We start from the raw sequence: 12,804 nt of genomic DNA, 5'->3' as shown, positions 1-12,804 counted from the left end.
TTATTTTACTACTGGCAACAATAGGAGGTTCCAGGCCAATGCGTGAGCTTTCCCTGACCTAGCTCATGGAATCAACTACACTTTAAGGAACCATGGTACCTTTAATGGAGAATAGCACTGCACATGCACACACACACACAAAAACTGATCACAATTAGGGTGGTGGCTAAAATGCTGTTGGGCCATTTTTGTGGCATTTCTGGCTCACATAACATAGTATGCTGCTGATTCCTACTTTTCTTAGAAATTTTCATTCCCCACAAAGACTAATCTTGACTAACCTTGACTAGGCTTTGATGCCTTTTGCCCTAAGCCCAATCAGCCTAAGACCATCTGGGACAAACTTATAGTCTGATAAAGTCAGGCTTATTGACTCATGGTGATTAGGGAAACCACACACCAGAGGAACTGGGGATGTCTTAGGAAACAAAAGAAAAGATGGAGTTTAGATGACATTTTAAGGAAAAGAATTTTTAAGGATATATTTTATTTATTTCTCTCACCCCACCCCAATCCCCCCATTGTTTCTGTGTCCATTCACTGTTCTTCTGTGTCTGCTTGTATTCTCATTAAGCAGTTCCGGGAACTGATCCTGGGATCTTCCAGAGTGGTAGAGAGGCGATTACTCTCTTACATCACCTCAACTCCGTGTTCTGCTCTGTCTTCTTATTTTCTCTCCTTTGTGTCTCTTGTTGCATCATCTTGCTGCACCAGCTTTCCATGGAGGTTGGCACTCCAGTGCAGGGCGGCTTTGCCGCAATGGGTGGCACTCCCACGCAAGGCAGCACTCCTGCGCAGAACGTGTCCTCCTGCTTCTTGTGTCAAAGTGACTTAGATCCTCCAAGAAAGAGTGAGATGTTTCATTCTTAGTGATAAATTTCAACAGCAGTTTTTTATAGTCTCTGATTTCAGAGAACAAAGTTTTTCATTGAGTTAGAAAATAGTCACTCAAAGGGATTATTATTATACTTACAGCTGCAGCATATCCTTGGGAGAAGTATTACTTCCAATTAACTTTGAGGTTGGCTTTATCTTTTTTCTTTTTTATTTCAACCCAATGAATGACCAAGCAGATACCTATATTTTTAGTTCAAGCTAATTCTCACTTTTTCACTATATTATTTTAAGTCTTAGAAGGAAAATATTGATGAGTGGGTTTTTAAAATGTATACCTAGCTTTCTATAATTCACTGGTTAGAGCAAGAAGCAGCAGTCTTCAACATGTGAGCCTTATGATCACTTACCAATGAGCTAACTTTACAGTGCTTCAAGCAGCTAATTGCTATTGCCATTTGAGAATATACTGATACTGCTAATGGTCATTATCAAGAATCAGTATTTGCCTCTATACCCTGCTCACTTCTATCTCTGCTCAGGCATAAGTGCTGTGCTGGTTTCAATGAGTTGTTTAAAAGGAAGCCCAGTGCTATGTATGTCCATTGGTAGAGGAAGAAAAATTAGTAACTTGGTTAAACAAAAAAGCTGGACAGGAAGCAAATACTAAAAAGCTTAAAGAGATTATAATTAAATTCAAACATGGTAGCTAAATAATAGAATGTGCATTTATGGCAAAGTTTAAATTAACCTTTTCTTTTTAAAAGATTTATTTTTATTTACCTGCCCCCCTCCCCCATTGTCTGCTCTGTGTCCATTCACTGTGTGTTCTTCTGGGTCTGCTTGCATTCTCGGCCGTACCAGGAATCTGTGTCTCTTTTGCTGTTGTTGTTGCATCATCTTGCTGTGTCAGCTCTCCGTGTATGCGGTGTCACTTCTGGGCAGGCTGCACTTTTCTTCGCAAGGGGTGCACTCCTTGTGCGTGGGACTCCCCTGCACAGGGGACACCCCTGTGTGGCACAGCACTCCTTGCACACGCAGCACTGCTCATGGGCCAGCTTACCACACAGGTCAGGAGGCCAGGGTTTGAACCCTGGACCTCATATATGGTAGGTGGGTGCTCTATCAGTTGAGCTACATCTACTTCCCAAATTTCATTAACCTTTAACCATTAAAAAAACATGTATATAAATGCAGATACCTAAAATAATGGTTTCTGTGACAACTAAAGCATATTACTCATTATTCTTCTAAGAACATTTGAAACCAATTTGCTAAGTTATTGTTATTTTAAACCAGTCCATTCATGTAGTATAATATTATTAAAGACACATCAGAAGAGAAGTTGCATTTTACAATTGAGAAAATAAAAAATACAGGGAAATGATGTAAATTTCAGTGTCTGAACTAAGAGTTAAACATGAGTAATCATCATCAATATCCAAATATTTCTTATTTGTGCTTAACACTCCCTTCCTTTTGGTTCCTTTTTATTTAACCATAATCTCTCTTTTTCTTACCAGTCTCTGATATGTATTCTATACCTTCTGATTAACTTGTACAATCTTATTTCCACTCAGCCTAACATTAAAATTGAGATGAGCAGCTGCCAAGTCCATTGATGTTTCCTCATTCCTTATCATCTTTAGTTTTATTCATTGGGTGTTTCTATTGAGAGTCATAATGTGCCAAGCATTATTCTATGCACAAGTTGAGAATTAGAAAATGAAAAGAGGAAACAATAGAAATGGGGTGTATTAGAACTGAAACACTGGAAATTCTCTACACCCTTGGCTAACATTGACATTTACATGAATTAACTCACTTAATCCTCATGACAACCCAGTGAATTGAGAACTATTATTGTTCTAATTTTTATGGTGAAAAAACCACAGCAGAGAACTATTAAGTAATGCAGCTAGGAAGAAGTAGAGCTAGATATTTTCTTCCATGACTGTAGAGAAAACTTTATATCTCTTTCTATTCTTCTAACTGCATTTCTATCTTATTTCACTATCTCCTCTTCTTCCACTCCTTTTGGGATGACTCCCAAATTATCTTTATCCAGCCCCAATGCTAGTCATCTCTTAAATGCAGTTTTCTAGTTCTGAACATATTATCTCTTTTAACCACCCAGTTCCTCTTCTCAATTATCATCAGTCACCTATGGTAGGAACCTTTAGTTCGTATTTTGTTTTTTTCTTCCTTTTCCTGAGATGTTATAGCCTCTTCATTAAAGTTCACATTTGTGCTGCCTTCTGCATCTTTGTCATCACTTTCCTAGTCCAAATCGTCATGTCATCCATCACAACATGACCCAATTTTTGCAACACTTCCTAGCCATCTCCCCAACTCCTGTGTCCCCATCCCACAATCTTTCCTCTGTTAAAAACCTACAGAGATTTTCTAATGTCCACTACAGGAAGGCAACATATTCCTCTGCCTGGCTTTGAAAGTCCTCCAAAAGATAAGCCAAACCTACTTACTCAACTTCATTTCTTACCATTTCCCAAAACATAACCTCCCCTTTCCTCTCTTCCTTTTTCTCTCCTTTTTAATAACTAATTGATGTAAGCCCTTGTCACCTCCTACCTTGACTATTAAAACGATCACTTAACTAATATGGTACTTCCAGTTTCCCTCTTCATTCAACTCTCAAGAAAGTCACCATCTATTATAACGGGAGAATAGAGGTGATCCCCTAACTATAAGCCTATTTAAATTCTGTAATAAAGAGTTATGACTAAAAGCCAGTGAAGGGAAGTGGACGTGGCTCAACTGATAGAGCATCTGTCTATGATGTGGAGGGTCCAGGGTTTGATCCCCAGGGCCCCCTGACCTGTGTGGTAAGCTGACCCACGTGCAGTGCTGCTACGCGCAAGGAGTGCACCCCACAAGGAGAGCTGCCCCACGTGAAAAAAGCACAGCCTGCCCAGGAGTGGCACTGCACATACAGAGAGCTGACACAGAAAGATGATGCAACAAGAAAAGAGACACAGTTTCCCAGTGCTGCCGGATAATGCAAGCGGTCACAGAAGAACACACAGCGAATGGACACAGAGCAGACAATGGGGGGCATGGGGAGAGATATAAATAAAAAATAAATAAATAAATTTTTAAGAAGCCAATGAATGCCCAAAAATTGGAACATTTAACTCTATCAACTATGTTGGGGGGAATCTTCATAGAAAAAGTAAAATCTGGTCAGGCTGTTTGAGAACAATTTCAGGTGACAGTGAAAACCAAGAGCAGAGAGTGGAAGGTATTAAAGGCCAATTCATAGTTGAAGAGTTTTGGGTTTTCAATTTGGCTAATAGGTATTGTGTGTGGAAGGAGTGTGTGAGAAACAGATGAAATCAGAAGATAAATGGAGATCATATTTGAAAATTTTCATGTAATATGTGAAGGCACTTGTATTTTATTACCTAAGTAATGGAGAAGAATCTTGGTAGATTTTTTTTTTTGAGATTTATTTTTATTTATTTCTCCTCCCCCCTTCCCCCCATCGTCTTCTCTCTGTGTCCATTCACTGTGTGTTCTTCTGTGTCTGCTTGTATTCTCTCATTAGGTAGCTCCAGGAACTGATCCTGGGACTATCCGGAGTGGGAGAAAGGCGATTACTCTCTTGTACTACCTCGGCTCCCTGTTCTGCTATGTCTTCTTGTCTTCTTATTTTCTCTCCTCTGTATCTCTTGTTGCGTCATCTTGCTGTGCCAGCTCTCCACACCGGATGGCACTCCTGTGCAAGGCGGCTTTCCTGCACAGGGAGGTTTTCCCACGCAGGGCGGCACTCCTGTGCAGGGCCACATTCCCGCATGGGTCAGCACTCCATGTGGGCCAGCTTTCCTTCTTCAGGAGGCCCTGGGCATTGAACCCTGAACCTCCTGTATGGTAGATGGGAGCCCAATTGGTTGAGCCACATCTTTTCCTTTGGTAGATTTTTAAGCAAGGGAATGAAAGGTTGGGGAAAGGGGGCAGATAACATGATCCAATTTATATGTTAGAAAAATTATCCTTATAAAATATGTAAAAGATATAGACAGTAGAGACCCAAGCAGTAGGAAAATCTAAACTATAGCATTAGTGGTGAGAATAGAGAGGACTTAGATCTCAAAGATAATTCAAGCAAAATTAAGTGGGCTTAATAACTACTTAATTGAGGGGCTGCCAAAGAAAGACAATCAAGACGTTTTTAGTTTATACTACCCAATTGGAAGTAATACCTTTGACCACAGAAGGAAACACAAAAGAAGAAACAAGTTTGGCAGTGAAAATGAGTTTGGTTTGTGACCCACAGAAATGGGGGAGAACATCAGACAATGCAATATGTGGCTGGAAATCTTTAGAGACCTTGGAGGTATGGTAAAGGTCCCTGGAAAGAATGAACATACCATCTGATCTAACTTCCTTTATTCTGATGCTGTCATACTTACCAGGGAACTTTCTGATATTCAGTTTGGCTTTTCAAATTGGAATTGGGGCAACTTCCAGGAAGATGGTGGATGAGAAAGACACGGGACTCTTCTCTCCCAGAAAAATAGCTAGAGGACAGGCTGAAACAGCCTGGAAAAAGATCTTCAGGGTTTATGGCACCAGGTGTAGGCTGGACACCACCCAGAAGAGAGAACAACAAAAGAGGGGAATCGCGATAGCAAAAGTGAGTTGAAACCAGCAGCTGCTACTGCGGGCACCCTCCTCCACACTAAGACACTTTAGAATTCTCAGGCCTCTGAGAGGCTACATACAAAGGGGTTTCCAGGTATCCACTGACTCAGGAAAGGGGAGAGAGAGGGACACAGTCTAAGGCTGACTCAGCTTTTGACCCACAAATTTGGTCTGCTGTGTCCCCCTACCCTTTCAAGACAGGGTAGTGCTGCACCATTACTTTCCCTGGGAGCTGGCCTGGGATTGGAAAGAACCAACCCTCTAAATCTACCTCTCTTCTAACAAGGACTGACTGTTGAGGACATACCTTCCCAGGAAGGGGGAGAGAGAGGGACACAGACTAAAGCTGACTAAGCTTTTGATCTACAAATTTGGTTTCCTGTGTCCCACCAGCACTTCCAGCCCAGGTGGGGCCCTGCCATTGTTTGCTTTAAGAGCCAGCAAGGGAGTAAAAGATCCAGGACTAAAGAGATTCCACCCTGCTAATCTCCCTCTCTATGAGACTAATTATTGAAGATGCACAAGGGAGTGGAATTATTTCCTACCCAGCAAAGGGAGGGGACTGCCAGAGAAGGGTGGAGAACTGTCTCTGAGAAAGTTTGAATTACAAGGCTCTTAGTCTCCAGGCAGGAACCTCTGTCACATTGATCTGGTGTGTGTTGCAGCAAACACATTCCAAACAGGCATTAAACTGAGAGAGCTGCCAAAGAGCACCATCTGCTAGCAGACCAAGGAAGTACATGTGTATTAGTCAGCCAAAGGGGTGCTGATGCAAAATACCAAAAATCGATTGGTTTTCATACAGGGTATTTATTTGGGGTAGAAGCATACAGTCACAAGGCCCTAAAGAGTCCAAGTCAAGGTACTATAAGAGGTACTTTCTCACCCAGAGTCTGTTGCCACTTGTTGATGCAAGATGGTAGGTGATGTCTGTGAGGGTTCAGTATTCCTTCTCCTCCCAAGGCTCTGTGGTCCCAGCTTCCTCCCATTTAGCTGCAGACTGGGACAAGTCTTATCTCCCCCCAGGGCTTATTTCTCTCTGGGCTCAACTGCTCTGCTCTCTCTAGAAGACCAACTGTAAACTGTCAGGCAAACGGCTTGTCTCTCTTCCTAGAGCCTCTACTGTATCTAATGGAGCCTTCTCTGTATGCTTACTTCCCAGGCTCCAGGAAAACTCTAACTCTCTCCTCTGCCTTGTCATTTTCACTGTGAGTCCCCAACCACAAAGGGAGCAGGAACTTGATGTCCTAGTGACATGGTGCAATCAAAGTCCTAGTCATAATTTAATCAAATCAAAGTGAAACCTCTGGATCCAATCCAATCTAATATGCTCAGAAGAACTGACCAGTTCATGAACATAATCCAATATCTGTTTTTAGAATTCATAAACAATATCAAACTGCTACCATGTGTGAAAAATTGAAAGAAATATGTAAGAAAGGCCTTTTCTGGCCTTTATAGCCTCCCTCCCAAAGGTCCTAGGAAGCAGGTCTGTACCCCATTGCTGGGTCCAGAGCCCAGTTTTGAACAACTAACAGGGACAACACTAACAATCCAGGCCAATCCAGAATTTAGAAAAGCTGCAGTAACATACAGCTTCCCACCACTAAATCCCTACAAATGAGAAAGAAATTGAGCATCTGCATAAACTACCATCCTACTCAGATGCCTAGACTTCAGCAAAAAATTATGACCATACTAAGAAAATGGAAGACAGGGCCCAGAAAAGGAATATATCAAAGCCCCAGAAGAGACACAGGATTTGACACAACTAATTAACAAAGATGCACAAAAATTTCCCAACTCAAATTAATGGGTTGAAAGATAATACAGCAAAAGAGATAAATGACATCAAGAAGACATTGAGGGAGCACAAAGAAGAATTTGAAATCCTGAATGGAAAAGTAACAGAGCTCAAGGGAATGAAAGACACAATAGGTGAGAAAAAAACAAGTAAGAGGCATACCACAGCAGACGCAAAATGATGAAAGAAAGAATAAGTGATACCGAAGACAAAACAGCTGAAAGTGAAGAGAGAAAAGAACAGAGGGAGAAAAAAATGGAAAATATTGAGCAGGGGCTCAGGGAGTTGAAAGATGATATGAAATGCAGCAGCATGGGTGTCATGGGAGTTCCAGAAGGAGAAGAAAAGGAAAAAGGGACAAAAAGAGTATTTGAGGAAACAATGGCTGAAAATTTCCCAACTCCCAAGAAAGAAATGTACTTAGATGTCTAAGAAACACATCATACCCCAAAGTGAATAAATCCAAATAGACCTACTCCAAGACACATACTACTCAGATTGTCACATGTCAAAGATAAAGAGAAAATTCTGAGAGCAGCAGGGGAGAAGGAAACTATCACATACAAGGGATGCCCAGTAAGACTTAGCATGGATTTCTCATCAGAAACCATGGAGGTGAGAAGACAGTGGTATGATACAATTAGGATACTGAAAGAAAAAAACAGCCTGCTGAGAATTCTTTACCCAGCAAAACTGTCCTTCAAATATGAAGGTAAGTATAAAATATTCACAAACAAACAGAAACTAAGAGAGTTCATTTAAAAAATCCACCTTTGACTTACCAAATCCAATGGATGTGTCATGATGATGGGAACGAGTGTTGTGGGGGGGGGGGGAGAGGGGGGGTGGGGGGGTGGGGTTGAATGGGACCTCACATATATATTTTTAATGTAATATTATTACAAAGTCAATAAAAAATAAAAAAATTAAAAAAAAAAATCCACCTTTGCAGGAAATATTAAAGGAAGTCTTAGAGCTTGAAATGGGAGAGGCTTGTAGGAGAGTATAGAAGAAAGAATAGCAGAAAGGATAACCAAAAGAGTAAAAAGACAGACAAAAATAAGATAAGACATATGAAAACCAAAGAAGAATATGGTAGAAGTAAATAATGCATTTACAGTAATATCAGTGAATGTGAATTAAACTCCCAATCAAAAGACATAGGCTGACAGAATGGATTAAAAAACATGAGCCAGCCATATGCTTCTTAAAGTCTCACCTTAGACCCAGGGATACAAACCATCTGAAAGTGAAAGTTTGGAAAAAGATACTTCACTTAAATAGTGACCAAAAAAACCCAGGAGTAACTATACTAATATTGGACAAAACAGACTTTAAATACAAAAAAGTTGTAAGAGATACAGGAAGTCAATATAAATAAATGGGACAATCCACCAGGAAGATATAACAGTCATAAATATTTATACACCTAACCAGGGTGCCCCAAAATACATGAGAAACTCTGGAAAAACTGAAAGGAGACATAGACACCCCTACAATAATCACTGAAATGTCAACACACCACACATAATCACTAGAAGAACAACTAGACAGAAGATCAACAAGGAAAAGAGAACTTGAAGAATATGATTAATGAGTTAGACCTAACAGACAATACAGAACATTGCATGCAAATGCAGCAGTTTATACATTCTTCTCAAGTGCCCATGGATCTTTCTCCAGGATAGACCAATGTTAGGACACAAAGCAGCTCTCAATAAATATGAAAAGACTGAAATTATACAAAGCGCCTTCTCAGAGCACGATGGAATGAAACTGGAAATCACTAATAGGAAAGAGGTAAATTCACAAATGCATGGAAGCTAAATAACACACTACTCCTAAATAATCAGTGGGTCAAAGAAGAAATTATAAGTAAAATCATTAAATATATTGAGACAAATGAAAACAAAATCACAGCTTATCAACATTTATGAGATACAGCCAAGACAGTCTTGAGAGGGAAATGTATAGCCCTAATCACCTGTAGTAAAAAAGAAAAAACAGCTAAACTCAACGATTTTACCTGAACAACTAGAGAAACTAGAAAAAGAATAGTAAACAAATCCCAAAGAAAGCAGAAGGAAAGAAATAGTAAAGAACAAAAAAAAAAAAAAAGAGAAAACCAACAAAACAAAAAGTTGGCTCTTTGAGAAGATCAATAAAATTGACAAACCCCTAGCTAGACTTACAAAGAAAAGAGAAGATGATAATAAATATAATCAGAAATCAAAGGGGGTAAGTTACAACTGACCCCACAGAAATAAAAAGCATCAAAGAGGATATTATGAGAAACTGTATGCCAACAAACTGGACTACCTAGATAAAATGGACAAATTCCTACAAACTCATTACCTACACTGCCGTTACTGGAAATACAAGAACTTAACAAAACAATCACATTTAAAGAAATTTAATCCATCATAAAAAATCTCCCAACAAAGAAACGTCCAGGATCAGATGGCTTCACAGGTGAATTCTACCAAGCATTCTGAAAAAAATTAACACCAATCCTGCAAACTCTTCCAAAAAACTGAAGAGGAGGTAAACTTATCAACACATTTTATGAGTTAAACATCACCCTAATATCAAAGCCAGATAAATACTCTAAAAGAAAAGAAAATTACAGCCCAATCTCTCTAATGAACATAGATAGAAAAATTCTCAATAAAATACTTTCCAATTGAATCCAACAGCATATCAAAAGACTATAAATCATGACCAAGTGGGATTTATTCCTGGTATGCAAGGCTGGTTGAACTTAAGAAAATCAATCAATATAACACACCACATTAACAAATTGAAGGAAATAACCACATGATCATCTCAATTGATGCAGAAAAGTCATTCAACAAAATCCAACATCCTTTCTTGAAAAACTCTTCAAAAGATAGGAATAGAAGGAAATTTCCCAATATGATAAAAGGCATTTATAAAAGGCCCACACTTAACATGGTACTCAATGGGGAAAGGTTGAAATCTTTCCCTCTAAGATCAGGAACAAGATAATGATGCCCACTATCACCATTTTTATTCAACATTGTACTAGAAGTTCTAGCTAGAGCAATTAGACAATTAAAAAAAATTATAGGTGTCTAAACAGGAAAAGAGGAAGAAAAACTCTATTTGTGGATAATATGAACTTATATTTAGAAAATTCTGAAATGTCTACAAAAAAGCTACTTGAGCTAATGAGATCAACCAAGTGGGAGGATACAAGATCAACATGCAAAATTCAGAAATGTTTTTGTACACTACTTTTGAAGACTCTGAAGAGGAAATCAGGGGGGAAATTCCATTTACTATAGGAACAAAAAGACTCAAATACCTAGGAATCAATTTAACCAAAGAAGTACAAGATAATATGCAGAATACTGCGAAACAATGCTAAATGAATGAAAATCTAAACAAATGGAAAGACATTCCATGTTATTGGATTGGAAGACAAAGTATTATGAAGATGTCAATCCTAGCCAAAGTGATTTATAGATTCAATGCAATACCAATAAAAATTCCAACAACCTACTTTACAGAAGTAGAAAACGCAATTACCAAATTCATTGGAAGGAAAGTGCACCTGAATAGACAAAAGCATTCTAAAAAAGAAGAGCAACATAAGAGGAATTTTGCTTCCTGACCTTGAAACATATTACAAAGCTACAATGGTTAAATCTACCATATGGGAGGTCTGCGGTTCAAACCCCGGGCCTCCTTGACCTGTGTGGAGCTGGCCATGCGCAGTGCTGATGCGCGCAAGGAGTGCCGTGCCACGCAAGGGTGTCCCCCGCGTGGGGGAGCCCCACTCGCAAGGAGTGCGCCGGTGAGGAAAGCCGCCCAGCGTGAAAAGAAAGTGCAGCCTGCCCAGGAATGGCGCCACCCACACTTCCCGTGCCGCTGACAATAGAAGCGGACAAAAAAACAAGACGCAGCAAATAGACACCAAGAACAGACAACCAGGGGAGGGGGGGAAATTAAATAAATAAATAAATAAATAAATCTTAAAAAAAAAAACAAAAAAAACAGCATGGTACACAAAGATAGACACACCAATCAGTGGAAAAGAACTGAGAGTCCAGAAGTGAACCCTTACTTCTATGGTCAACTGATTTTTGACAAAGGTACCAAGTCCATGTTAACAGGACAAAACAGTCTCTTGAACAAATGGTGCTGAAAGAATGGGATATCTATAACCAAAAGTATGAAAGGGGACTCCTATCTCACTCCCTACAAAAGAATCAACTCAAAATGGATCAAAGACCTAAATATAAAAGCCAGGACCATAAAACTACTTGAAGAAAATGTAGGGAAACATCTTAAAGACCTTGTGGTAGGCAGTGGTTTCTTGGACCTTACACCCAAAGCATGCACAGCAAAAGAAAACATAGATAAATGGGGCCTCCTCAAAATTAAACACTTTTGCCCCTCTCAGGACTTTTGGCAACAAGGGTGAAAAGGCAACCTATTCAATGGGAGAAAATATTTGGAAATCACATGTCCAGTAAGGGTTTATTTTCCATGATATATAAAGAGAAGTTACAATTCAACAATAAAAAGACAAATGACCCAATTAAAAAATAAGCAAAAGACTTGAATAGACATTTGTCCAAAGAAGAAATACAAATGGAAAAAAAAAAAATCCTGGACCTCCTGACCCGTGTGATGAGCTGGCCCACACGCAGTGCTGATGCATGAAAGGAGTGCCGTGCCACACAGGGGTGTCCCCCACATAGGGAGCCCCACACACAAGGAGTGCACCCCATAAGGAGAGCTGCCCAGCGTGAAAAAAGTGCAGCCTGCTCAGGAGTGGTGCCGCACACACGGAGAGCTGATGACCCAACCAAAAGAGACACAGATTCCTGGTGCTACTGACAAGAACATAAGTGTACACAGAAGAACGCACAGTGAATGGACACAGAGAGCAGACACCGGGGGGGGGGGGGGGGGGGGGACAGGGAAGGGGAGAGAAATAAATAAAAAATAAATAATTCTTAAAAAAAAACAAAAACAAAAAAAGACCTACAAGTGTTGGAGAGGATGTGGAGAGATAGGAATGCTTATTCACTGTTGGTGGGAATGCAGAATGATACAGCCACTGTGGAGTACTCTTTGGCAGTTCCTAAAGAAGTTGAATATAGATTTTTTGTGTACCTGCAATACCACTACTGGGTGTATACCCAGAAGAACTGATAGCAGTGACACAAATAGATATCTGCACACCTATGTACATAGTGGTGTTATTCACTATTGCCAAAAGTTAGAAATAACCCAGATACCCTTCAACAGATGAATGGATAAACAAATTGTAGTTTATTCACACAATGGAATATTATGCAGCTGTGAGAAGAAATAAAAGTTTAAAGCATATGACAACATGGATGAACCTGGATGACATTATGCTGACTGAAGCAAGTAAGACACAGAAGAACACATACTGTATGATTGCATTACTATGAACTCAATATATTATATAACATATTGTATGATTCCATATGTGTTAAATG

This window comes from Dasypus novemcinctus, chromosome 11 (genome assembly GCF_030445035.2).
Source record: "Dasypus novemcinctus isolate mDasNov1 chromosome 11, mDasNov1.1.hap2, whole genome shotgun sequence".
NCBI lineage: Eukaryota > Metazoa > Chordata > Mammalia > Cingulata > Dasypodidae > Dasypus > Dasypus novemcinctus.
Note: the sequence above shows the minus strand (reverse complement) of the source record.